The 24,578-nt window shown below is 50.9% G+C and overlaps 1 protein-coding gene across 1 annotated transcript in view; it reads right to left on the minus strand.

Moving 5' to 3' along the window:
- Nucleotides 1–13,202, minus strand: part of LOC135264038 (rho guanine nucleotide exchange factor TIAM1-like) — a 63,735-nt gene extending 50,533 nt beyond the window's left edge. Inside the window, exon 1 of the mRNA XM_064352626.1 lies at nt 12,974–13,202. The gene's annotated coding sequence lies outside the window, so the exon portion shown is untranslated. The remainder of the gene's footprint in view (nt 1–12,973) is intronic.
- Between the last annotated feature and the right edge of the window lie 11,376 nt (nt 13,203–24,578).

Here is a 24,578-nt window from a genome sequence, read left to right on the forward strand (position 1 = left end):
GCGAGCACCCAGAGCTGACGGGTTTCGAAAGAGATTGTGCATTTTCATCCTCTTAATGCTTCCGTTCTCAGGTTGAAAGGAGGATATCTTGCGGTGCGGACGCCGCAGGAATGCGAAGAGACGGGTCGGATCCGGTGGGGGAGCGGCGAATTCGCAGGAAAAACCAGACAAAACATTTCCACAGCACCGCCTGGCACGAGCAACGGGACAATTAGCATGGAAGTGTCGCAATGAGAAAGGTGACGAAACTAACAACCGCATTTACATAACTGCCCAGGAGAACAAAAATAAACAAATAACAATCAAGCCTTAGTCACAGCGAAGATTCAGCAGACGCTCTTATCCAGAGCGACTTGCACAACTTTTTACATAACATTTACATAGCATCCATGCTCAAGGGTACAGTGTCCTACCGGGGAATTGAACCTGTGACCTTTGGGTTACAAGTCCAGTTCCTTACCCATTATACTACACTGCCGCTGCATCACTGGGGGAGGGTGTTGCGAGAAGATATTGTTGCCGAAAAAGCTCAAGATGATGACTGTTGCGTCCAACTGGATGTTGGTACACCATCTGCACTGTGTAGGTGTGAGATTGCCAGCCTGTAATCTGGTGGAGCTCTCCCAGCATTAGCTGGGGGGGTGAACGGGGGGAGGAGCATTTATTAGTGCCAGGATTCCAACGCTGGTGGTTCACCAGCACTGTCAGGCGTTAAAGTGGCTGAGAGGGACAGGCTTCAATCCCAGCGTGAGGGTCTGGTGGAGTCTTACCTGAGCTTTACCTGAACCTAATCTGGGCCTAACCCAAATCCAACTTGATCCTAATCCAAGCCTAAACTTTGAGTTTAAACCAAAATTAATCAGAGTTTAACCCAAGACTATCCTACGGACAACCTGAGCCAAACCCAAGCCTAAACTGAGCCTAAATAGCGCCCAGACACGGCATGAAATAAGAACAACAGGAAGAACAGCAGAGGCACCACCATGGATTTTGGACCCCATGAAAAGATCTCAAATTGGGCCCCACCACCCCAGGAGATCCTATGCTCTAGTATTTTTTGAGGGCCCCCTGTCAGCCAGGGCCCTTGGAATCGTCCAAACCTCACGGCACCCCCGGACAACAGTGTCCTCCCTCTCAGAGGGGGCTTGTCAGCTCAATGGCCTTCCATCGCCATCTCCACTGCCCTCTCAGCCGCTCCTCCCCATTGCCTGGCTTACGTAACGGGCACGCGGAGCAGCAGGACCGCCCCGTTGCCTGGCTTACGTAACGGGCACGCGGAGCAGCAGAACGGGTTCCTCCACTCCGCAGAGCTACGAAGGCCTAGACGGGCGTCTCCCTGACGCACACCCGAAAAAGAAATCCCCGGCACGTCCGGTACACCCAGCCCGGAGTCAGCTGGTGGAGGAGCGATGAGGCAACGCGAACGGCAACACCGCAGATTTACCGGAAAACCCGGAGAGAGGTGGGAGTCATGTGTTTTGGATTCAAATACTTTTCTGTGCTCTGTTGATCTTGCCTGGCGTAACTGAGCTGGCCAATATGACCAGAAGGCGGGGGGGGTTTGCACTTTTTGAGAGTATTTCATTGGTTCCAATACACCAGACAAGACCAGTAAAGCGTAGAAAAGTATTTGAATCCAAAACAAATATGTATTTGACCCAGGTCCGCACGCAAGCTACGATGGACCAGCGGGGCTCTATGTATACTCACAGTGCAGTGTCACCTGACCCCCCACACCCCCACCCACCCACCCCACCCCACCCAACTGTTCTTTTGAGCCGGTTTCCGGTAGGAAGTCGTTACCGAGCGCGCTTGTCGTTTGTCGCCGTGCGGTCGGGGGTCCTGGATCAAGGCGGCGACAGCGAGGACACGCCCTTCACAAACACAGGGCTCTTCCTCCATTGTGCTTCCTGCCCATCAGTAACCATGCAAATACAGACTGGGCCTCTCCCTCAGGGTCTGATTACAGAGGGAGAGAGGGCAAGGGGGAGGAGAGGGAGGGGGGCAGAGGAGAGGGGGGGGCAGAAGCAGAGAGAGAGGAGCAGAGGAGAGGGAAGGAGGGATGAGAGAGAGAGAAGGAGGGACAGAGGGAGAGAGAGAAAGAGGGACAGAGAGGGGGGCAGAGGAAGAAGGAAAGAAAGAGGGACAGAGTGAGGGACAAAGAGAGAGAGAACGGTAGATGGGAGAAAGGGAGGGAGAGGTAGAGAGAAAGAAAGAGTAGAAAGACTGAAAGAGGGAGTGAGAAAGCGAGACTGAGAGAAAGAGAGGGGGAAGTAAAACAGAAAGAGAGGGAGGAAGAGAGAGAAAAAGAGAGAGAGCAGGGAGGCAGAGGGAGAGGGAGAGAGGGGGATAGAGAGCGAGAGAGAGATAGAAAAAGAGAGAGAGAAGACTACCTGTCGGGGCTCACGGTGTTCCTGGATCAGGGGCATTAGCCAGCATGGCCGGCCCTACATCCCTCTTTATCTCCCTGTCCTGGAGGAGGCGGGCTTCCTCTGAACCCCTCTGCTTACCGGAGTCGGTCCGCGCGGTCTGCCGCTCCAGAGAGCCAGGGATTACCGGGCAGCCCTCTCTCTCTCTCTCCCTAGGCTTCCTCCACCCCAAGCCCCCCTGGCTGGGAGCGGCTTCACCTCGTCTTCCAGCCCAGCCAAAAACCCACCCAACACCGGGGAAATACACCCATGGGGATACACAGGCTAGGTCAAGGGGGAGGGTTTCAAAATTTTCTTTAAACCTTTTCTTTTCTTTCCAGGCTCACCTTATTCAAGGCGGCTTTTACGCCAGGGTTTTTTTCTTCTTCTCTCATCTTTGATATAAAGAAACGACTTTATTCCTCTGCTGATTTCTTACTCGCCACATCTCTGAAAAGCTCTTTCTCTTTTTACTTATAAAGGGGAGATTGCTTCTTGATAGCCTTTCCCTCTTTCCCTCTTTTTTTTTTTTTTTTTTTCCTCAGGGATTACTCGGGGAGTCCAAATTGGAACAGTAGCCGTAGAGACCGTGCGTGAGAAACAGCTGGAGACCTTTCAGCGGGGGGGGGGGGGGGGGGGGGCGTGGGGGGGGGAGTGTGAGAACCCAGCGAGCGGCTTATTGAGCTGCCTGTCGGTCGAGTCGAACCCGGGACCGCCGCGGACTGCGGCGCTAACACCGCGGCGGCTGGCTACGTACACGTTCACACGTACGGACGTGAGGGACCGCAAGGCGGGACAGGAAACGCACGGTTCTGGGGCCTCGTTGGCGGTCAAAGCGGTGGTCAGCGAAGGGCGCCGATTCGGCTGACCAGGCCGAGCCTCGATCCGCTCAGGTTTCTAACGCAGAAGCCGCTCGCGCGACCGAGAGAGGGGAAAACAACAAGGGACGGCTTCCTAGAACGTTCTGAGGGGACACGCATAACAGCCAATCAAATCCAGTCAAATCAGTCTTATTTGTGTAGCATTTCTTTTTTTTTTTTTACAGAGGACTGTCACAAAGACACATTACAGAGAGACAGAAGGAATATCGGGAACTCCCCCGAGTCAGCTTCATAAAAATGAGCAACCACACTGTGGATGGCCGTGGCAGAGTGCTGTACAGTGCAGGGTTTCAGCTTGTCTGTTGGGAGGACTTTTTTTTGACACATAAAGTCTCTTAAGAGTTTAAAGAGTGTATTTTCACCCAGGTCTGGCCTGGTTAGACGCCGTCTGAAACCCCGCCTCCGGCTTCCTCTCACACTGCGACGTCGCGCCCAGTCGTCAAACCCGTGACATGTTTACTCCAGCGCAGGCCTGGCCGTGATTGATACTGAGGCTTTCCGAGTAAACACCAGCCCTAAAAATCAAACGCGGGCCAGATTTCTACCCCTCCGGCGCTCTCGGGATAAGGGCTCGGCTGTGCCTGCCAGCCGAAAATAAGGAAGGAGCCCCCTAATGGGGCAGGTTTGGGGGGACAGAGAGGGGCAGTTTTCAGGCCCGAAAAAGCAGACCTCTGCTTTGCTGAAGGGGGAAGTTTTATTGACCGGCCTCATGTACATAGTCTCAGATTAGCACAGCAGGTCTAGCATCAGGTTTCTACTGACTGAACACTATCAGGGGTCCTACTGCTTAGAGGCTGTAAGAATACCAAGACTGTGTTCCTTAAACTGTGGGTCGGGACCCAAATCGGGTCGCGGGAGCGTATGAGGTGGGTCCCGGAATGAGTCTGTAGTCCACTGGGCTACGCTGGCATGTGTATTTTCTGGGTTCCTGAAAGGTATTAAAGTCCTGATATTAAGAGGTTTAAGAACCAGTGGACTAAAACAAAGCGTTTGAGGGGGAGAGATCTGTGGCAAGGGGACAGGGAGGGGGGAGGAAGTGCGTAATCTGAGGGAGTGTCCCAGTATGGGGGGGAAGCCCTGTTTGATGAGGTGTGGAGTTACTCTAAAGGCGAAGACAGGGAACAAACTGGAGCAATCCAGTTCCCCACCCCCCCCCCACCCACCCCCCCCACCACCTCCCTTAGCTCCCTCCCGCCCACCCTTCCTGAAATCCTCACCCATATCACCTCCCTCTCCACCAACGCACCCCCCACCTCCCAGCTCACCGCCGTATCCCGGCGACAGCGACACAGCTCAGCGGGTTTGGCGGTTTGGCGCTCTCGAGCTCGGGGGGGAAGCACAGACGTAGCCGCACACCGCGGGGGGGGGGGTGCGGGGGGCGAGGGGAGTTCCTCAGCCCCTCAGCCCGCTAGATAAGAGCGGAGCAGAGCAGACTCGCTCGTCTGGAAGCGCTACGCTAACGCTAACGCTAACGCGCTCGTGAGGGACGCCGGTACTCTGGGACACACTCACAGTGGGGGAGCCACCCTTACATCAGCACCAGTTACGAGTAATGGCCCAACTGACACACACATACAGGCCCCCTCCCTCCATCTCTGGAGTGGGGGGGGGGGGGACGCAGCACTGCTGAATTAATTGGGTCTCCATGGACGATCCAGCGACCTGTTCTCAGCGGGAGGACGGGGGGGGGCAGAGTTTGGGAGTTAGGCGGGTCTCTGTGCGTGGAAACCCCAGTGTGTTTCCGGAGGTTCACCTGGGGCCTTTGAAGTCCTCATACAGGTGCTGCTGCATTGGGGGGGGGGAGGCGGGGGGGAGTGCAGGCAAGCCTCAGCAGATCCCCCCGTAAATAAAAAAGGAGCAAGCTTACAAAGAGACTCCCGGGACCCCTGTTGCTGGGTGGGGTGGTGTGGGGAGGCGGGGGAGGGCAGTGGGGGGTTTATCTTACACTTCTGCACCTGGGTAAACAATCAGGCCCCACAAACAAACTGCCCCTCTGAGCCAGGAGGGGGAGGATGAGGGGGGGCAGGGCTGGGGATGCAGCCTGGGTGGTGGTGGTGGTGGTGGTGGTGGGTGCCCCCCACCCCCTTTTTGTTTTTCCAGGCAGAGAGACCGCGGCATCTCCCCCGAGCAGGAATGTGGCGTACAAACAGCGAAGCGCTCGGGCGGGGCCCGGGAGGCGGGGCTTCGCCTCGGCGGTTCGGGTTTTGGCCGCTCCGTCACGGGGGACCCCGCCGGGGACCCCGACCTCACGGCACGAGTTTCAACGAAAAACCACCGATCCCCCACCACGCGGACCGTCTCTTTGTGGACGCTCCCTTTTCACCGCAGAGCAGATATCGCGTATCCCACAGGTGCGTCCTGCAGCTTTCCCGAAGGCAAACAAAAAAGCGTCTCCACAACCGCCTTTCCACGCCAAAGCGAACGCAAAGCTTTCCAGAGAAGGCTTTTTGTGTGGGAGAACAGAGAAAGAGGAACGCTCGGCTTTGAAGACAACAATAAGCCACACAAAAAGGCAGGCGTTTGGAATGATTCATTAGACAGACGACCACACGCTCTAACTGGTGGATCTGGGCACGTACCGCACACCAAAAAAAACCCCAACTGCTGTTACTGAGAGGTGTGCTGTAAATCAATGCAGCATCGTCGCATGGCGACTGCAGTATGTAGCTTCCTGTGACCCCGCTGCCTTTTTAATCTCAGGTCCTGCAACGGTCAGCCAGAAAGGAATTGGCCCCTGAGGGCCCACACACAGAGTAACAGGCCCTGTCTGGTGCAGTCAAGTTCTCCCTGGGGAATTTCTCAAGTGCAGCCCTGACACTTCTTAAGCAAGTGATTTCAAGTGGCAGCGTACAAGTAAAGAGGCATGCATACACACACAAACACACTCACACACATCCACTGACACACACACACACACACACACGCACTCACACACACACACACACACACACACGCCTCTCACACACACGCACACACACTTGCATACAGCCACACACATACACATACACACACACACGCCCACACTCTCTCACACACACACACACACACAAACACTCACATACACACAAACACAACACACACACACACACACCCACACACCCACACACAGCAGAAGTTCCGCTCTTCTGTTCTCAGCTCAGAGGTGAATAGGCAGTCCGCTCTGACTGAGGGGAATCCGCGACGCTCTCTCCTCCTCTGACAGAGCGCTCTGATGTCATCGCCGCTCCGAGCGGCGTCAGCGCGAGCGGCGGGTCACGGAGGGGACTCGGGGACGCGCCCGAAAATAGAAGCGCCCGCACCGTCCGCTTTTTTTTACGCTGCGTGTTCAGAAACTGACTTTGCACCACCACGGAGAGCTGAACAAATAATGCGCCGCAAGGTCGTTTCACCTCCATAAGGACGGGACGGCTTTCGCTGCTGTACGGGCAAGAAGGGAGACAGAACGGTTTCACCTCCACCGGCTACAGGAGTTACACTGTTTCACCTCCACTGGCTACAGGAGTAACACTGTTTCACCTCCACCGGCTAAAGGAGTAACACTGTTTCACCTCCACCGGCTAAAGGAGTTACACTGTTTCTCCCTCACTGCCTATATGAGTTACACTGTTTCTCCCTCACTGCCGTAGCCACGGTCGTCCCTCACGCCTAAATAGAGTCCCACGTGCTTTTCGCTGCTGTTCGAGTAAACTGTTTTGCCCACCCGATATGATTCCCATGTTTCCCTCCAACTCGGTCTAGCAGAGAACAAATGTTTCCCTCCACTGGCCTACAGAGTTACACTGTTTCACCCCTCACTGCTATAGGAGTTAACACTGTTTCCCTCCCCGCTAAGGAGTAAAACTGTTTCCCCTCACTGCCTATATGGAGTTACACTGTTTCTCCTCCACTGCTATAGAGTACACTGTTTCCCTCCACTGCCTATAGGAGTTACACTGTTTCTCCCTCACTGTCTATATGAGTTACACTGTTTCTCCTCCACTGTCTACAGGAGTTACACTGTTTCTCCTTCACTGCCTATATGAGTTACACTGTTTCTCCTCCACTGTCTACAGGAGTTACACTGTTTCTCTATCACTGTCTACAGGAGTTACACTGTTTCTCCTCCACTGTCTACAGGAGTTACACTGTTTCTCCTTCACTGGCTACAGGAGTTACACTGTTTCTCCCTCACTGCCTATATGAGTTACACTGTTTCTCCTCCACTGCCTACAGGAGTTACACTGTTTCTCTATCACTGTCTACAGGAGTTACACTGTTTCTCCTTCACTGCCTATATGAGTTACACTGTTTCTCCCTCACTGCCTATATGAGTTACACTGTTTCTCTATCACTGGCTACAGGAGTTACACTGTTTCTCCCTCACTGCCTATATGAGTTACACTGTTTCTCCCTCACTGCCTATATGAGTTACACTGTTTCTCCCTCACTGCCTATATGAGTTACACTGTTTCTCCCTCACTGCCTATATGAGTTACACTGTTTCTCCCTCACTGCCTATATGAGTTACACTGTTTCTCCTCCACTGTCTACAGGAGTAACACTGTTTCTCCCTCACTGCCTATATGAGTTACACTGTTTCTCTATCACTGGCTACAGGAGTGACACTGTTTCTCTATCACTGGCTACAGGAGTGACACTGTTTCTCTATCACTGCCTATATGAGTTACACTGTTTCTCCTTCACTGGCTACATCAGAAAAGACAGTGTTTCTGCATCACTGGCTCCATGTGAACCAAATCCCCTCTCCAGCTGGCTACAGGGGAGAGGAGTACAGGAGACACACGAAGCAGCCCTCATTCACAGCCAGAATGCGTTCACAATGCGCATCCTGTGAAATAAAAATCAGTGAGGCTCCAAAAAACTCTCCTTCCCCAAAGTCACCGAAACACTTCCAGGTCAGCAAACAGGAATACCAAACCGGCCAATCAGTGCGGGCCGCGCAGGCCCAAGGGCAGAAGCTTTTTACACACGCAGCCTCGAGGTCACTCTCGCGTGATATACGCTCGATCAGAAGAAATGGGGATGCTGGGAAAAAAAAAAGGCAACAAAAATCAAATCCGTCTCCAGGCGTTCTCCTGTCTCTCTCCGACCATCGAGGAGGGAGGGGGAGGGGGAGGGGGAGGGGGAGAGGGATAGGAGGCAGGAAAAGAAAAGAAAAAAAAAGAAATGAAATGATGACCTACATCTTCCTGCCGGGGCTGGTGGAGATGTAGCTGACCGCGCGTTTAATTAAAGATCCCGGTGACACATGACCAAGCGCTTTGGGGTGTGAGAGAGAGGGAGAGAGAGAGAGAGAGCGATAGAGAGAGAGAGAGAGAGCTGCTGGCTAAAGGCCTGTATGGCTGACGATCTGCAAAAAAAAACTCCTCGCACTGGCAAACAAGCGTAAAAACTCAGCCAACCGCACGGTCAGGCGAAGCCACAGATCTGTGATAAGAGCACGCATTCAGATTAGAGGAGTCCTGTCTGCTTTTAAAAAGCTACTGCCACCCGGCGCGCACTACCCCCAACTCACAAAACATTATTTAAAAAAATAAAACTTACTCCTACTCCCCAAAATTCTTTTTGGTGCAGTGAGTCACAGTAATAATATGAGAATAACTTTATTCATAAAGGGCTTTTCTTACAAAGGGTTCAAAGTCCTTTACGAAAAAAAAGGCATTGCTGAGCTAAAATAACATTAGAAAATGAATAGAGAAAAACGTTCACATAATAATGAATAAGATTCCTCTGTTATTGTTCATTTAAAATAAGAAGCAAAAAGGTCAATGAATAAACATCCGTGCCAATAATAGGAATGGAGGGGAAAAAAAAGATTTATAAAAAAACAAACATGGAAGAAAATGAAAAGACGTGCTACGCTAGGCTACACAACGTCGAGGGCAGGGGGAGGGGGGTTGGGGTTGGGGAGGGTTGGGGGACTCTGAGTGACTCTGAGTGACTCCATCACACCCATCAGCGCCCAGACCGCCAATCAGCTTCACCCTCCAGCATTCGCCATGCGCCCCCCTGCTCTCCTCCCTTTTAGCGGTTAGCGTCAGCCAAGTGACACGCCGACCCCCTCTCGACCCCTCCCCCCTCCCTCAACCACCCCCGAACCCCTGAAATGAACTCCTTCACGGACCCCCGCTGCCTGTTCCTCGCAGGGGGGCCTTTTGTAATAGAGAGAGGCCCGTGTCTAAATGTCTGCCTGTATTATTACGGATCTGAGGCCTGACTGGAGGTGGAGGTTTGTTTTTCTTTTTGACGTTGAGTGAGAGGTTGAGGAGGCTGTTTGGAGAATGTGCCATACTGGTGGGGGTGGGTGGTTTATTTTTTTTTGGGGGGGGTGGGGTTAGGGGGGATGGGTTGGGGAGGGAGGTAAACACACTCTTGTTTGTCCGTCAGGCCGTGCTGTTGAAGTCACATGCCGATGTGACGGTGTCTCTTTTTTCCAACTCGTTTACTTCCTGTCATCCTTTACTTCCTGTCTTCACAAAAGGAGGGGGTCAGGAAGCCTGTCGTCCTGGTGGGAGGTGAGGGGGAAGGGGGGGGAGGGCGATCGATGGGTCTGATAAAAATACTCCATTCATATGGAGAGAGAGAGAGAGATTGAGAGAGAGACCAGCAGCACAGGAGGACGTCCCTTTTGATCCCCCTCTCACAACACCACAGGACACGTCCAATTTGCCCCAGCATCCTAAGCCAGTTAATTACAGGATTTTCAGCGATCTGGCAGGAGGCTCTCGCAACATGGCACCGTGTTTGCACCCTTCCAGCCCTATCCAGCAGGCCACACAGACTCCATTAAGCATTACACTCCATTACACTCCATTACACCATTACACACTTAAGCAGAGCACCAACGGCTCAGACGTGACTTCCATTAACACCAGTTACACATACACTACACACGAGAGGCCTCAGTCATACCGAGAGTGGACTCACAGCATCAATCATTACATCATTACAGTCCATTGCACACGCACGCCAAGGTGCTTCTCAGTTTATCTGCAGGTAACCCCATCCACTGAGATCCAGGCTTTCCCTCATCTGTCTGTGTGTGTGTGTGTGTGTGTGTGTGTGAGAGAGAGAGAGAGAGCACGCAATCCTTCCCCTATGTCTTCTATTGAAAAGTGGAGTGGAGTACAGCACGCAAATCTCTCTCTCTCTCTCTTTCACTCTCTCTCTCTCTTGCTCTCACGCTCTCATTCTCGAAAATCCACTATCAAAAAAATGTAATGCATTAATTATGAATCACAGCAGATAAAGAAGAAGAAGAGGGAGGAGGACGAGGAGAGAAGAAGAAAAGGAAGAAGGAACAAAAGATTGTGCCGTGCTTGAGAAGTGACTTTCATCCCATCTCCCCACCCACAACTCCCCATTAGCCAACCACCTCCCTCCCCCCAAGGGCTCTGCTTAAGCAAGCAGTGTCAATAACCAACATTTAAACACAGTGTGTGTGTGTGTGTGATGTGAGTAGTGTGTCCGTGTGCTGTGTTGTGTTTTTGTGTGTGTATTGTGATATGTGTATGTGTGTGTGTATGTGATGTGCGCGCGCTGTCATGTGTATGTGTCGGTATTGTGTGTGTATGATGTGTGTGGTGTGTGTAGTGTATGTGTAGTGTGGTGTATGTGTGTGTGTTTATGTGTGTGTGTGTTTTTGTGTGTGTCGTGTTGTGTGTTGTCGTGTGTGTGTGGTGTGATGTGTGTTTGTGTGTGTGTGTGTTGTGTCGTTTTTGTGTTGGTGTGCTATGCTTGGTTGTTGTATGCTGGTGGCGTAGGTTGCCGTGGGCGCTGTGTCGCTCCAGCTGACCGTGTGTCTGCATTACAGAAATGGGTCACGGTTCCCCCCCCCCCAGGGCTCTGGCTCTCCTTAATGTCCCTCTCTCTCACACACACAGGCGCTGTGACCCATTCTGGCCTTTTTACCCCCCCCCCCACCGCCCCTCCCCACTCTGCTGGGGGCCACAGGCCTCACTAACCAACCCCCCCCCCACCTCCACAGCAGTACTCACTCAGTTACTCATTTTACCTTCTCTCTGTCGGGGGGGGGGGGGGTAACAGACCCTGGGAGAGATAGGCGCAAATCATTCACCAGTCCGACCCAAAAATCTCTGCACCGCACTTACACACGCTCCACACAACACCAAACAGTCACACCCACGTCGTGATTTCCTTCGCGATCATTATGAGCGCTGTAGAAACGTTCGGTTGAACTACCCGACAAGTCCCAGAGTGAAAAAAAAAATTAAGATTCGCTCTCCTGGTTTCCAGGGGACTAGCAGGGGGGGGGGGCACTGCAGGAGCGATAAGCGTGCGCTAAAACGTGGGGTTTCCCCCAAAACGCTGCTCGACAAAGACCGCGGCGGATCAAAGAGTGCCACGAACGCCGCAAAGCCGATCGCGTGGCGTGTCGGGGCCCGCTCTGGCGGGACTGCGGCAGGCTGCGCTGGCTTCACGGACAACCGGGCTTCAATAGCAACAAAAAAACAAAAAAAAGACAAAATGCTGAAGCGTGCAGACTGCAGCCCGTCCCGTTTGAGGAATGCCAGCCCCCCCCACCCCCCCGGTCTTCACGGGACCTCCGGGTGCGTCCTGTGACCTGAACAGCTGAGACCCCAGAGCCCTGACCCCCCCCCCCTGTCCCGGAAAAACCTCAGAAGGGTCAGTGGATTCCTCTACCCTTAACATCGACCCGTCAACTTCTACCCCCCTCTTCCTTCCTCCTCTCCCTCTACCTCTCTCTTCTCTCTCCCTCTCTCTCTTTCTCTCTCTTGCTCTCTCTCTTCCTTTATGTCTCTTTATCTCACTTCTATGTCTCTCTCCCCTTCCCTCACTCTCTCCTTTTCCCTCACACAATCGCACACAGATATGTGATTGCAGTAAGCCGAATGACTTCAGAAACTCTTTCTTGTCCTCCCCGACCCCCCCTCCCCTCTCCCCCCTCCCCCGTGCCCCCCCTCCCCAAAAAAACACCCCCCCCCCCGGCTCAGGGAATTCTCATTTTCACCTCATTATCCGTTTAACCGCCTTCTCTTAACGCCGATTCCCGTGCGGTAATCTCCATGACCCCCCCACCCCCCACCCCCCCGACTCGGCTCGGTCCGCGCTGTCAATAAAGCCATGTGCCGGCATGCCGGCGCCGCCGCCGCCGCGGTAACCTACCCCGCGGGTTCCAGTTTGGCGTTTACTACCCCCCCCCCCCGGCGGAGGAGAGTAAGGAACGGGGAAGTCAGCAGGGCTAAGAGTGCTCGGACTGCTCAAACACCGGGTCGCCTGTCCCGAACCTCGTCTGCCTCCAGCCGAAGATAGACCCACCCCCCCCCTCAACCCCCTATTGCTACCGGTCGAAATTCCCGCGGCTGCAAAAGTTGCCTTTCCCGTAAGGTTAGGGAGCTGCGGACAAGTAACAACAGCAGAGCGTTTAGCGTTCATTACTCCATAAAGCTCGTGAACAAAAAAAAAGCCAAAACAGACGCGGGCGACTCTCGACGGATTCGCCGTTCCTCATCGCCTCCAACCGGGGGAGCGAGAGGCGCTGCAAGCAGAGATTCCGTTTGCCCTCAGACGCCCGAAAACGCACGCAGGGACATGCAGGGGGACCGGAGCGGGAACATGACGGCCAAAAAACAAGGTAGAAAAAAGAAAAAAGGGAAAGGTAGAAAAGGTAGAGGAGCAGCGGCGGCGGTGGCGGTGTCTTACCTTTTGCTGGGCTGTGTTTCGCAGCTACACTGTGTGGGGGGGGGCTGGGGGGTGTACTCCAGTTCAGACGGCGGGGAGGAATTCGGACGGCGAGGGTTCACGCTCCATTCAGGTAATTTCCCGCGCGGTGCTTGCTGATCTGTGGCAGAGCGAGCCGCGTGTGAGACTGAGTCTGCGAGACTGCGAGAGGGAAGAGAAGCAGCGCGCGCGTGTGTGTGTGTGTGTGGCTCTCTCTCTCTCTCTCTCTCTGTTCCTCTCGCTCGCTCGCTCACTCACTCACACGCTCAGTTTGCCCGCCCCCCTCGCTCCCTCGCTCCCTCCCTCCCTCGCTCTCTCTCTCTCTCGCTCTAATTCCACCCCCTGACTGCCGGGGTGAATGTTGCTCCTTTTGCTCTGAGGTCTAAGACCTCCCCTGTCTCCTTTTTAATTGCCTGTGCTGGGGTCTGTGGACTCTCGCGCACACACACACGCGTGCGCACACACATACACGCACACACGCGTGCGCACACACGCATGCACACACACACACGCGTGCGCACACACAAAACACGACCACACAACACACAAGCACACACCAGACACAACAGTTCGCACACACCACACACACACAAATCACAATAACAGAACATACAGCACAAAAAACACACAACACGGACTACAGATAAAACCAGGCACACATACACACACACACTACAGATAAAAATACACACACACACACACACACTATAGATTAAAACACACAGACACACTACAGATTAAAACACACAGCACACACAGCACATACACACCACACACAGCCACAGAAACACAGGAAGACCTATCCTGTTCCCTCTATTTCTACAGTCACAGGAGCTGATTGAGGTCTCCCTACCTGATTACGCATGAAAAGGATCCATCTGTTGACTGTATTTACCACTGAGGCCGAGCACAAGAAAACGATCTCTGATCCTGGAGTAAGGGCAGAAGTTTAAAACAGCAGGAGAGTAAAACCGGGGGCAGTAGTCCACTCGGACCGGACCGAACCGGACCGGACCAGACCGCAGAAGAGCGTGGTACCGCCAAAGCAGCGGACGGACCCAGGGGCCGCGTTTTTGTGCGTTCGAGGGGGGGGGGCCGGGGGGGCGGAGGAAGAGGCGTTTGGGCGGGGAGCGCGTTCTCTCCCCTGTTCCTGTTATGCTCCGAAATAGAACTGTGAATGAACCACGCGTGGTTGTCATAGCACCGGCGGGGGGGCAAGCGAGGCGGCGCGCGTCACGGCTGACGGCCGGGCCTGGCTCACCCCCGAACCCCCAAAACTGAGGAGGGGGGGGGGGGGTGGAAGAGGGAGAGGAAGAGAGAGAGAGAGTGAGTGAATGAGAGACAGGGGGGAGAGAGAGTGGGAGAGGAAGAGAGTGAGAGACAGGGGGTAGAGAGGGAGAGAGTGAATGAGAGAAAGAGGGGGAGAGAGAGTGAATGAGAGAAAGAGGGGGAGAGAGAGTGAATGAGAGAAATGTGGGAGTGAGAGAGGAAGTTAGAGAGACAGGGAGAGAGAGAGTGAGGGAGATTGAGAGAGTGAGAGGCAGACAGTCAAAAAGATAGAGATGGACAGAGAGAGACATAGAAGCAAGAAACAAGAGGTTGAGGGAAAGAGAGAGACAGACAGGCAGGCAGAAAGATAGAGGTGTGTCCAACAGACAGAAGGACAGAAAGAGACACTGAGGCAAGAGTTCTCTCTCGGATATTAATTTTGCCATGTCAAAGGAATATAATAATAATAATAATAATAATAATAATAATAAAATGGCATTCCCCACTGAATAACATTCATCAACATATTCAGAAGCCATGCAATTTACACTTACATTTACATTCAGTCAGAAGCTTCCTGTCTTACAAAGAGCATACAAACAAACTGGGCAAAGAGCAGAGCAGAGGTCATCAGAGTCATCACTGCCACAGCCAATAGCAGGTGTCAAAAACATAAACCACACAACGCAGCGATAAGTGGCCACTGCAGGCTCAGAACAGAGGCTGGAAGTGAGTTTCAGGATTTAACCCTTTCATACCCAGGTGTTTATTCTGATAATTTTTCCCCAAACACCAGTCATTCGTAAAGTTATACCACAAAGTTCAAGAACTAGATATTGAACTTCTAGAACCAGGTCTAGAACTAATGGTCATCTACGTTCATGCCTGTAATCAGCACAAGGAGCCACCCCCTCCACCCCCTCCACCCCCCCCCAATATATTCTAAACAATTAAGGCCTAGAGGCAGGTGAGCATAGTGCCCGGTGGGCTTTAGTGTTCACTAGCGAATGTACTTGAGGGTGTAGCTCTTTCCCCTAAATTGTTGAGGTTAGGGAGGAAGGTGGCGAGGTGGGGAGGGGAGAAGGAGGGAGGGGGGGGGAGGGAAATCATGCTTTGTGATATGAGGTGAGAAGAAAAACGTGCCGCGACAAGGTGCAGTTCCTCAGAAATAAGTAAAGCTGACGGGGGGGGGACTCCCCAGACAGGAAAAACCTTCAGCGGTATACGGAGACAATGGCGAAGGGGGGGGGGGGGGGGGCGGTGGAGGGGGGGGGGGGGGGGGGTGACGGAGACGACACACCTTTGTACCTGAGGGGCTCGGAGGAATTCCACTCTGTCAACACAGACGCAAAGCGCTGCCGTTCTCCCCGCCCCTCGGCCTCATGGGTACTAAGGTACTAGCGCTCGGCTCGAGCGATGAGGCTCCGGGTGAAGTCACCCAGGCAGAGGGGCCGAGAGGCTGAGGATATCTGCACACCCGGGATCTCTGCACTCTGTTTAAAATACTGCAATCTCAGAGCTGGCACAGGGTTGCCAGATTTACTGTTGCTATTGGGACCTTTCCTGCGCCTGGGAGGGTTGGCGCAGTCACCCTGCTACGGTGCTTGAGACGCGAAATCATTACGAACTAAGAAACTAGACACTTTCGATCGATTTACTCAGACAGGACATTTCACTGTCCTGGCGGGACCACAAAACCGGACCGGTACAAACAATTTCAGAACCGGACATTCCGCTCGAAAACCGGGGTCATCTGGCAACCTTTAACCGACGATGCGCTAGCACACCAGCGTAGCGCTTCAAGAATGTTGCGTTCAAACCGCCAACGTAACGTCAAAGCGAACCGCTCACAGTGTAATGTTCAGTGTTGATTTCACTCTCACAGAGTCCAACAGGGATCAGCTGTACTCTAAGCAGAGTTGATTCAACACTGAACACACTGCATTGTGCTGAAAAATGTATACTTTGATGTGGGTGAATCACTCCTTGGAACATTTTTTCCACCGAGGCCTGGGTTTTGAACACCTAAAATTAACTCACGTGGGTTTGAGCTCTCTTTGTTGTTTTCATAAGATATAAGACAATAACTGTTAAAGGAATACCCTGTGGGATATGGGCGTTAATGCTGGAAAATAATAACCAAGCAAGAAAAAGAGATGAAAAGAAACTTAAAAAAAGAAAAAGAAAAGATGCACACAAAAGCTACTCTGTTCAGCAGTACAGAATGCTAGGGGAGAAAAGATGTAAGGATTAATGGCTTTCTGTACTACTGTACGTACTCAAGGTATATATGCTATGTAAGTGGGTCATGATGAGGTCTGAGGTGTCTTTCATTATGAATGACCATGAGACTCATTTATAATTAATAACGGATCATACTCAGCTAACACAGATGCCACGCTGTGTTCTTTGTCCAGGGAACAACAACAACGCCGACCGTAAAGCCATTTCGGTCACACTGAGCTTTATGTTCATCACGGTCAGTTCTTTTCTACAGAGATTTATCTATTTGTTCTCTCCCTTTGCCACGACTTAAAATAACTCTCCCTCTCCCTTTCTCTTTTCCCCACCATCTCCCAATATCTCACTCTTTTAGTTGCTCTCTCTCTGTTGTGCTGATGAATGTAACTCTCTCATCTGTTGGGCTGAAAGCTTTCATCTATGGTTAACTCTGGAATGGGATATTTTCTCCCCAACCCCCTCCACCCCAAGGACCAGTCAACCATGGAAGGGAATCCCCAACTGGCAGTCCTCTCCTCCAAGCGCTAAACGCCATCCGGAACATTCTCTGCACACGCGGCAGTATACGTTCCATACTTCCATTGCCCGCCATGGTGTTCCAGCTCCACGGCAACAGCCAGGAACCCCCATGGCCCATGTCCAAAATCATGTCCACCCACGGTCCCCACATCCATGGGACTACCCTTAGTGTGCAATTTGTGGCAACCATCCCCCCCATTTTCTCCCTCCCTTATCCATGTACCTGGCCTGGGAGGGGGGGGGGTAAAGCCAAAAACAGTCTGCAGAACCTCTTGCTCTTCATCAAACCTGGGCTATGTCAGACAGACTCTGTTCACCCCAATTCCACCCCATGTATAAAACATCATTATATTAATATCCTTTTCCAATCTTTTTTTTTTTTTTTTTACAATTCCCCATTTCCTCATATTGAGATTTTGCCTATTTGGAATAATGGAATATGCCACAGTATACCTGAATGCGACTTTGCTATCCCGCACATATTCTGCTTATTTTATTTCTGTTTTCACCATTTTTACTTGCCCCCATTTCATTATTACCTTCTTCTTATCCCCCAAATTGCTTTTTTCTCATTTAATCATGGTGTCATCCCTGCAGCGCTTGATTTAAACTCCCCCAAATCCAGTCCATTTCCCCCTCTATCTTGGTGAATCTGATAAAGCAATCACTGCCCAAGCCGGAGGGGTACAGCTACCAAAGGACTAACAATAACACCGGCTAGCAGTTTGCTTAACAGTTCCCTGTCTTCGCCCATTAAATTCCCCATTATGGTCTTAGCACGAAGCAGGTATTACGCCAAAACACTGCACAGGTTAATCGTTATTTGTCAGACGTACCAAGGTCAGTTCCAAATTTGCTTGTAGCTATTCTGAGCCCCCCAAATCAAGTAATAAATATTCATGCCGGGTGGATAATGCACTGACGCAACTGCCGCTTTTGAGACCAACAAAAAACAGAAGAGAGCAAATTTACGCAAACTTCTGATCAGGCTAGAATTTTACAAAACAAAAAAATTTGAGTTTTGTATTCGCCTGCCAGCAAAGATTTCAAAGATGAGCAGTCACCAAACGCAAGGGCCGGCAGAACTGGAACCAGTGTGGTTTGTCTTGCGGCAAAACCGCAAAGGGAAGCAACATTAGACAAGAGAGACGTCTACGTGACACCGCCCTTTTCGAGGAAAGGAAGAGAACGCGAAAGGCTTCGTTTTCTCACGGGCTATAAAAAGGGGGTCTTTGACGCGCAGAGGATGTGATCCCAGCGTTGTCCGTTGTCCCGCGGCCGCTAATGACAGCGTCTTATCTCCGCGAGACTTCCACAGAGGGCACGCGCAATCAGAAACCAGTGATGAGCTTTCCCCTGCTTTCTACGCCAGCCAACTGCCACAGATCAAAGGCACATCCATTTGCACCGTGATTGTTGTCAGAGACACGAACCGTGTTTACATCTGAAATGGACACAGAATAGACCCATGTTCTGATTTCATCCCTTTGAGATGTGTAGGCTAGATTTTTTATATTTTTTTTATTCGGGTACTACATATTTTCAGTATTTTTCAGCTGAGATGAGGTTCAATATTCAGCCTCTACATTGCTTGAGGATATATTATTGTCTCCAAATACATATAGCAAAAAAATATTTAAAAAAAAACTTCAATCCCGATCAGAAATCACAAAGAAAAAACAACAGAAAAAATATGATAATATAATTCAGAATGTACAGAATGTTGAGAAAATATATTAACTTAAATAAGAATGTAGGCCTATTCAGCATGAAGGCATTCTGAAAACTTAAATATTCACAATTTTGTCAGAGTGTCATATAATTATTTGGGTTATCCTAGAATAAAAAAAACAGATACAGGTCTATTATACCTCCCGCGCTTAAGATGGATAATTCTGATTGACTGGGCCGACCGAGCTGCACCCATATTAATGAGGATCTTATTTCTTTTACAGTCGACCCCATGTGCAGGGGCTGCGCCTGGCCGACCTGCTGAAATTCCTCTCCATAAATCACACAAGTGCCGAACAAGGGAGCTGTCTGCGGTGGCGGATAAGTCAGCGAGCGAGCAGGGAGGATGATAAATCGTAATATTTTAAAGAGAGAGATTTTGATTTAGTTCGCGCACTTCACCCTCTCGGCGTGGAGCAAACCCCGTGAAAAAAAGCGCGTGTGTGTGGATTTAAAGTCAGCTGGCACGAGGGGAGACGCGGCCTGGCTTGAAAGGGCGGAACCCTCGAGATAATTAGCGGAGAGCCTCAGCGAACAGCCCCACCGCCGGTTCCCTCCAATTTACATCAAAGTCTTGGCAGTCTAATGCACAGAGCAAATTAAAACAAAAAAAGAAATTAAGAACAGTATATATACACAGGGATTAGACATTATCCCTAATTTGGCAGGCGCGAAGGGGGAGGTCGGATTTACTATGCAAACGAATGCACAGGCGCGCATGCCTCCGACAGTGATGTGCATCGGCAGTCACACATTATCTCCTGTATGAGACGTCGCCTGATCGCTTTTTTTTTACAGTCAGCGAGCGCTCATGTCGTTGAAGTCGGCTCGAGGGACGTCAGGGTGAAACGGGGTTAATTTTGTGCACGGGGAGCCCCTTACAGCTACACGCGGTGACAGGTTAACATGGCGGCAGAGGATTATATGATAGAGCTAAAGTTTTTATGAATCCCCATGTAGCCTATAAAATGCAGGCGGGGGTGGGGGGCGTGGAGAGGGGGGTTTCTTGCACAGATGGAGAAAAGCCCTTCTTAGTGTTCCACAGCCCACGCAGGGGACCCAGGGACCAGCGGTGCATCAGAGAGGGAGAAAAGCCAGGAGATGCCGTTCGCTGTCATCTCTTCTCTGGAGAACATTACCAGGCCTGCCATTTCAGATCAGCATCCAGACACCGGGAACCCTGCCCCCCTCCCTGTCACCAGTGGGGGGCTGGCTGGGGGGGGGGGCAGGTATCTGAGTCTTGCCACATCATCGCCCACCGATGAAATCTTTCATACTGAAGGACCCGTTGGAGAAACACGCAACACCTGCTCATAATGGTGCATGACATACACGATGCCCAATTCTGACAGAATTCTGCTCATTCAAATTTGCTCGCCACCTTGACACACAGAGCACAAAACATAATCCACTGTGAGAACCACAAACCCCTGATCGTACCTTCCTGACAGCTGTAATCAAGTATGTGTGTGTGTGTGTGCGTGTGTGAGAGAGAGAGAGAGAGAGAGAGAGAAGAGTGAGGAAAGGGGGAGAGAAAGGAGTGTGTGTGAGTCCATGTCAGAAATAGTGTGTGCATATGTCGTAGAAGGAGAAAGGGAGAGTGGTTATCCTCGTGCGGGCAAACAGAATCTAACGGATAGCAGGGAAACTGTCCTATCACATCGCGCGTAGCTTTGATCTCCATGACGATAAAAACAAAAACTTCACTGCAACTTCACTGTTCGTCTGTTCCTACATGAAAACAAAATTGAAAGGAACCTTCCCATTCCCGTGAAGTGGTGGTTCCCCATCCTGTTTCTGGAGATCTGCCGTCCCATAAGTTTTCATTTCTGTTCTACTTTGGCACAGCTGATTCTACCACTTAGCAGCTCGGTGAGATCTCTAGCTGCTGAATGAGGTGTGCTTTCTTAGGGCTGGAGTGAAAACCTGCAGGACGGTAGATCTCCAGGAACAGGGTTGGGAAAACCTTGCAGTCGTAGAGCTCTCTACAAGCAAGAACAGACTCTTTCTGCAGTCCTTTCAGGGTTCAGCTGAAAGAAACATTATTTGAAAGGCAAGTTACTATTTGTTTAAAACCTGAGAGTCAGGCCGGGAACTCGGCATTGTTATTCACAGAGCTAACGCAGGACGTTTTTTTTTTTTTTTTTTCTTCCCGCATTTATATTAAAGGACGGGGGTCAATTCAGCCATTACTCTGTGCAATTACACAGCAGAGAAGCCACCCGACACAGCACTCAGCAGATTTTACGCTGGGCGGAAAAAAAACAGCCCATCGAGCGCTTTAAAAGGTTTATGCGAGGAGCTGGGGAGGCGATAAAATAAATACCACACTTTATTTGTAATTTTTTACGAGGAAGGAAGACTATCCAAAACGGATACACTCGAAATGGCCCCAGTGGACAGATCTCTTACAGGGCCATTATTTGCGGCGACCTAGCACAACCATAAAAAACATATTTGCAGCAAATGCGACATTGGCATCCCCTTACAGAAATGAAATAAACTGCAGTATGCAGTGTACAGCAAAGTAGTCAGTGCAAAATTGATTTCTGATAGTGTACTTCTGGCTATGACACAGCTGAAATATGATTCAAATAAACACAGATAAAAGTCATTCATTTGGCAGTGTAAATATGAATTTCTGTTCAGTTTTTTTTAAAGGGGGTAGAAACATATTTCACAGCAGTAATTTTCACTAAAAAATACACTGAAATTTCTGAAAGCAGTAATAATTTGTTTGTTTATCCATATGCTGTGAAGTACTGCGATATATTTTTCGGATCTTGATAATATATTTAATTCCAATATACTGCAGCACAATTATTTTCCATCAGGGTCTTTTTGGGATCTTTGTCCCAATTTATAGAGACCATTAAACCTGGACAGCCCAGTCAAGAATGTAGATCTTGTTTCAGCTTATTTTTTGGGGGGTGGGGGGGCCAACAAACATGAAATGTTTGTTAGGACACTAACAGTACAGGACGCCAACAGGATTTGATGTTCCCCAAAGTTGGGGAACAAGTGCCTGACAGAGACAGAGCCCGTCCCGCCCCGTCCCGTCCCGTACCGTACATCACGCGCCTCTCTCCTCAATCCGGATGTTTCCGCTGGTCGCGGGACAGAGACACCCGCCGTCTCCGAAACGCGTTCCCGGAACGCGCGACCGGTGGACAAACGGCTCGATTATGCGAGCGGCACACTGCCGCATTCAGCACAGGGGCCCCGGATGAGGGGCCACATTAACGGAATGTCCGCATGGGGGGGGGGGAGAAACAGACTGTACAGACGGCCGGTGACCTCACGAGTGCCCCCCCCCACCCCCCCACTCTAAATAAGGCCTTCCTTGTTCACCACGGAACGAATCAAAAATATCTCGCGCAGGACCTGGCGATCGGCCCACGCAAGACGCAGAAAAACAAGCCACAAATACACCCTCATAAATATTTATATTAAAATTGCACAAAATGCCTTGCAAATTTTGTTTTCACATTTGGTTGCCTAAAAGCGTTCACTGACAACATTCATTTAAGGAAATAACATTCATTATAAATGCAACAGACAATTGAAAAAAAAAAAAAGTATTTAACCTGTTAAAGATGACATAAGAATAGAAATATGTTGAATGTACACTATTCTCTGTGAACCTATAGCTCAAAATTAATGCGAATGCAAAAAAAAAACACCTTTATGAGTCAAACAGTGTGTGACTGGCCTCTGTGTTTATCTGTGTGCTATAAAAGTGAATATTGTGATTAAAGGAAAAAATGAAATCATACATTTAACTAATTTAGCCTGTATGTGCACACGTGTCTGTGAGTGTGCTTGTGTGTGTGTGTGTGTGTTTCTGTGTTTGTGTGTGTGTGTGCATGTGTGTGTGTGTTTGTGTGTGTGTGTGTGTGTCTGCATGTGCATGTGTGTGTCAGTGTGCCTGGGTGAGTGTGTGTGTGTGTCTGCATGTGCATGTGTGTGTCAGTGTGCCTGGGTGAGTGTGTGCATGTGTGTGAGTGTGCCTGGGTGAGTGTGTGTGTGTGTGTGTGTGTGTGTGTGTGCCTGGGTGGTGGTGTGTGTGTGTGTGAGTGTGCCTGGGTGAGTGTGTGTGTGTGTGGTGTGTGTGAGTGTGCCTGGGTGAGTGTGTGTGTGTGTGTGTGTGAGTGTGCCTGGGTGTGGTGTGTGTGTGTGTGAGTGTGCCTGGGTGAGTGTGTGTGTGTGTGTGTGTGTGTGTGTGAGTGTGCCTGGGTGAGTGTGTGTGTGTGTGTGTGTGTGTGTGTGTGGGTGTGTGTGTGTGTGTGTGTGTGTGTGTGTGAGTGTGCCTGGGTGAGTGTGTGTGTGTGGGAAATGCACCAGTGGAAATGTTAATGCAGCAGAAAGGTATTAAAAACGATCAGTGCGAGGAGCAGCTTGTCGAGCAGCAGAGGCAGGGCCCCTGGGCGTGTTTAAATGCAGGCTTTCTGAGCACTGCCAGGTACTCTGCGGGTCCTCCGCAGGTGAGCGACGGCCTTAGAATGGCCTGCTCTCATCACAATGGCTCCTTGTGTTCCTACAGTTACGTAACAGGCCCCCGGTAGGCTACACACCTGCTGAGGTAACCTGTGAGCGCGGTGCGCGACTGGAGCTCTCCGCAAACCTTCCGTCACGTCAGCTGGGTAATGCGAAAAATGTACACTATTCCGCACGGGGCCACCCCGCAAAGCAAATGAACAACGTTGAGCGTTACAGAACAAAACCGGATTGCTTCTGCAGCGGAATTCTCTTTGGGGAAGCGCGTCGTTCCAAACGTTCTGTCTCATTGCGGAATGCAGCATTTGAAGTGAATCAAAGTGTCAAAGGTCGTTGTAAAAAGGATGCCACCTGACATGATAACTCCACAGCGACGCTGTCGCAGTAGCTTCTGTGCCCGCTGAGGATGACCGCATTCGTACGTGGGCCTATTTTCCCTCTAAAAATCCGTCCCGTGACACAAGGGCTACCAAGATAAAACTTCGCCGATGGCAAGAATTAGATAAGTAACCAGGCAGAGAGTCAAAGCATTAGATTGTGTTTGACGTTGACAAGTGGGAATTTAGCGCTTGGTAATTTGTGCTTTCGCAAACTTATGAGTGTTTTCCTGTTTTCGTTTACAGTCCTAACCTTTTGTCCCTTTGTAGTTGTGTATTTAAATGAAAAAAACTCATCCATGGATATTATACAGAGTGAAGCTCCCATTATTAAGAAAACCCACAGAGCGAGGGAACATTAACCTGCAAAGACAGCACGACCCTGCCCCATAGCCTCTTTCCCGAATGTCGTCATTATTACAATTACAGTTACACGGTAAAAAAAAAAAATTATACAGTATACGACCCCCACAAATCGCCCGATCGTTCTCGACGCGCACGGCTGTGCGAGAGAAGAGAACGCACGGAGCGGTCTGCGAGAGATACGGAGCGTGCAAACGCGAGCCGACGCGCCGAGGCCAAAGAAGCCCGCCCCCAGCGCCCCCCCCCCTCCCCCCGTCCTGACAGGAGCGGAGACGACTTATTTCCAGGTCAAGCGACGGCGACACAATCAGAGTACGGTTCCAGCTTCGTGATTCCGCTTGTCGTCTCCCGTTAGCCCGCCGCACTCAAGCATCTTCACCATTCTAACCGTGTGGACGTGCTCCGCGTCTCTACAGGCCATCAAAAAAAATCACACCAGACTTACCGCTCACTGTTAATAAAAGGAATTTAAAAAAGAGCAGCTAACGCGTATCAGACCCCGGTTCACCTGCAGAATGTTTTATTAATGGCGGCTGTGCTTGGAGCAGTTATTCCTTCCACACCAGGCATTTTTTTCCTGACTTTGATTT

Source organism: Anguilla rostrata, chromosome 9 (genome assembly GCF_018555375.3).
Source record: "Anguilla rostrata isolate EN2019 chromosome 9, ASM1855537v3, whole genome shotgun sequence".
NCBI lineage: Eukaryota > Metazoa > Chordata > Actinopteri > Anguilliformes > Anguillidae > Anguilla > Anguilla rostrata.